Here is a 4,005-nt window from a genome sequence, read left to right as displayed (position 1 = left end):
CCAAAAACCTTTTAAACCTTTTCAAATTATGCATTCTGATTTTTGGAAAACACATTTTCTAATCTTTTTCATAACCAATTAGCAAAAATAACTTAAAATTATGAACAAACTCTTACCTTATACTCAAGATTTTGAATGCTTAGACTTTTGCCAAGTCTTACGATTTTGTGACTACAATTGTAAGAAAGCATGCAAAATTGCATGTTTTTGGACCATTTCCTTCAAATTGCAAAAAAATTTAAATTTGACTTTTATTGCCAGTTAGAACTTCTAAGGTTTAGGATTTGCATGCGCATATTTTGGGGTGGGCTTTGGGCGCCAGCCCCGGGTCAAAGCAGGGGTGCCAAACGAAGGGGCGGAAGACGAAGAAGGGCTGCAAACGAAGGGCAGTGGAAAAAGAAGGGTGGCAAAAGAATTAGTAAAGAAAAAGGGGAGGAAAAAATTTGAAAAGTATAAAAAAATTATACTATACATTTTTTGTTTTTTATTTTTTCAAATGATCGAAGAAAAATTTGGGTCAACCTTTTCTGGCTGTTGAGGAAGGGGCGGCAAAATTAAATTTTCTTCAGCCCCCCCGGGGTAGGAGTGACCACGGTACGCCACTGATTTGGCTATGTTTCATTTGGCAAAACAGGATAATATTTGTTAATCCAAAAAAATAGTGCTGTTTTTTTCTGGAATGGGGGAGTACATCTTTGTTCACACTGTAAACAAAAAATATCTCTGATGTTAAATTTCATTGGGATAATGAGAAAAAATGTGATATAAATTCTTCTGATACCAAAATTTCAATTTTGATGATGGAAAAATGGGTGATACTGCTGTTGATCGGGTCAAGCACCTTTGATGTATAAACATTAAACTTTTGATTTAAAAAAAGGACTTTGTGTTATCACAACTTTCTGTTAAAGGTACATGTAGGTGGTTAGATATTTATTATATGTGAGAAACCATCATACCTTAAAAACATTTTTTTGGTCATGTTTACAACCCTAAAGCAGCAAAAAAAAAGATAGTGATTTTGCCATTTTTCTTATTTCATTTTGAAATCCTGCCAAACATACCTGATCTTGATGTTTTTGACACTCAAAACGATGTATACACATACATGGCTTGCCTGTGATAAACCATCATACCTTAACACATATTTTGGTAATGTTTACAGCCCTAAAACAGCAAAAATTGGCTTACCTTATGAGTTTTGTGCATAAGGCCAAAAAAATAAATTGTTTGGTTGCCCTTCCAAGACAAACATTTGGATGGGCTCTTCCGCCATTGTGAAAAAGCAAGAGTATTGACAAATGTTTAATCATTTTACGGTAAAAATTGTGCATTTGTGGACTGAATTTAAATGGAAATGCTTTTTGTTTTTAATCAATATATGGTTATATGCATTTAATAAATAAAATGAGTGAATAACAAACATATTGTTCCATATCAAAATACAACTTAACACGGCTGTGTACTATAGACATTGTTTCTTTCGCGAAATTGAGTTTTTTTGATATGTTTATACTTTGTTATGTTTTTTATAAATACAAGGAATGAAAATCCAGATTTGTAAACTCCAACTGCAATATTTTAAGGATTTTATTTCACTATTCCACTCGTGTTTGAAATTGAAAAAGAAAGAAAATCTTTGTTGTACCAGCCAGGGTACACGCGCGCAACTACGCATCGCGTTGCGTATCGCGCAATTTGTTAACGCACAGATATGCTACGCATACGCGACGCCTATCTGCATGCGCGGCGCATCTTATGGAAACACAACGGAAGCACTGATTTCACAAAAACCTAGTGGTCAAATGGCTCCGTTTTAGCTGATAAAATGTGGTTTTTTTCAAGTTCTTTCCCCCGATTTAAATATCAAGTTATGAATAGATTTCGCTCAAACTTCTCAAGGGGCCGTGTATTTACCCGATGTTCATGTAATATAAGGTAGAAAAACAAGAAATGCCGCATTCTCCTGTGAGCTCCGATCCAAGTGCAAAATGTGACCACTTTAAACTTCAACTGCCATTATTTCAATGTTCATTTTCTCGGTAAAATGACGATTTAGGTTACACGATAACTCAATAAATACAGCATCTATAGGTAAGTAAATATGATCATCGTATGAAGCATGATCGACTCAAGAAACGGTTTTCCCATTTCTTTATATTTTGGTCTATTTCCGATTTTAGACATCATTTTGTGCAAATAGGCGTTTGTGAATTTTAAAAAGTTCATTTTGATGCCTTATATGGTCAATATCTCCAAAAATAAGGCCAATATCAAAAAACTAAAAAAAACGTTTTTGGAATGGAGCCTCAAGATGGAGATAAAAACAAAATAAAATATTTTGGAAAGAGTATTTTTTTGTTATGATGTACCGAACAAATATTGCCAAAAACTCACTTTTTTGGGATTTTCTTCAAAACTGTTGTTTTTACACCAAATCTATATTTATATTAAGATTCATTGATGTCTTGCCTTTATAAAAATGTATACTTTTATATGTCTTGCGCGAATAATTACAAAGTTATTGTACTTTTACTACATGCATGTCTGAGAGTACACAGCTGCCTTAAGATCCACATAATTTGTTGATAAATGGTACAAATGGTCATAAAACTAAAAATTATGACCATTTCAAGAGGATCTTATGTTACATTTGGGAGAAGCAGGCTTTTCAAAAGCCATTAAAAGAAATGGGTACCAATCATTTTGATACAGCCTGTATACCCCTTTCTGATGTCTGTCAAACAGAAACTGATTTTGTGCTTGGGATTCATAAATGAAGAATAATGAAACTGCAGTGGGATGATCTATATATTAATGTGATTCTTAATGAAGAGCACTTTCTTTTCAATTTGGCAAACAAGTTTTTTTTGTGTGTGTGTTTCGCTTTTCATGTTTCCTGAAAATACCCCCTATAATGTCCCGCAATTTTAGATGATTTTTCTGTTATGATTAATGGTTGTGAACTTGAAAGTGTACATAATATGAAATGTTTGGGTGTTTTAATTGACAATGAATTGAATTGGCATAAGCAAGTTAAGAACGTTATCCAAAAGGTTTTTGTAAGATTGCTCTTTTACGTCGTGTAAAACCTTACTTGGATATAAACACTCTTAATGTTCTTTACAAAGCTTTAGTCCAGCCACATTTTGATTACTGTAACATAGCTTGGTATGGTCGCTTTAAAAATGACACTGCTAAACTTGATGTATTACAGAAACGGTGTGTGAATTATTTTAGGTGTTGACTTTTTCACTCCTTCGGATTACATGTTTAATGAACTTAGATGGGAGCGGCTTTCAGTCCATAATCAGTATTTTAAAGCACTTATGGTATATAAATCTCTGCATAATCTAGCACGCAGTACTTATCTAAGAAGTTCAATTTTGTAAGTGATAACCATGATCGTAATACTAGACAAGCTACTTCTGGTCGGTTAGCTCTTCCACCACTCAATAATGGTTATGATATCGAGTGTTTTAAACATTAGTCATAGTGGTGTTAAAGTATGGAACCATATTGATCTATGTGTTAGAAATTCTCTAAATTTGCTTTCTTTTAAGGAGATGTATAAGAGACATCACTTTAAACAGCACTAATTAATATTTTGTGTGGTGCTTATGCAGGTTGCCTCACTGTATTGAGTTTATTATATTGTTGTTATAATATGGTTGATATGTTATGTTGATATGGTGGTTGAAGTTAAATATTTTATGCTATGTTGTTTTAAATTTGTATATATGTATTATTGCAGGGCCCCGGGTAAGACCAGCGGTTAGCTGATTCGGGCCTACCCTGAATAAAGATTATAAGTAATAAAATAATAAATAATGAACATCATTATACCCGCAGATACACGGAGTGCCGGAACATGGCTAGAGTATTAAATAAAACACAGCATCAGTGTACTGTCTAACATGATTGGTTAGTATTTTATCCAAGGTTGTGCGTTCACATTGTAAAGTCTGCACAAAAAGTAACTTGGCTGTTATAAATACGCCTATA

This window comes from Amphiura filiformis, chromosome 18, assembly GCF_039555335.1.
Source record: "Amphiura filiformis chromosome 18, Afil_fr2py, whole genome shotgun sequence".
Lineage (NCBI taxonomy): Eukaryota > Metazoa > Echinodermata > Ophiuroidea > Amphilepidida > Amphiuridae > Amphiura > Amphiura filiformis.
Note: the sequence above shows the minus strand (reverse complement) of the source record.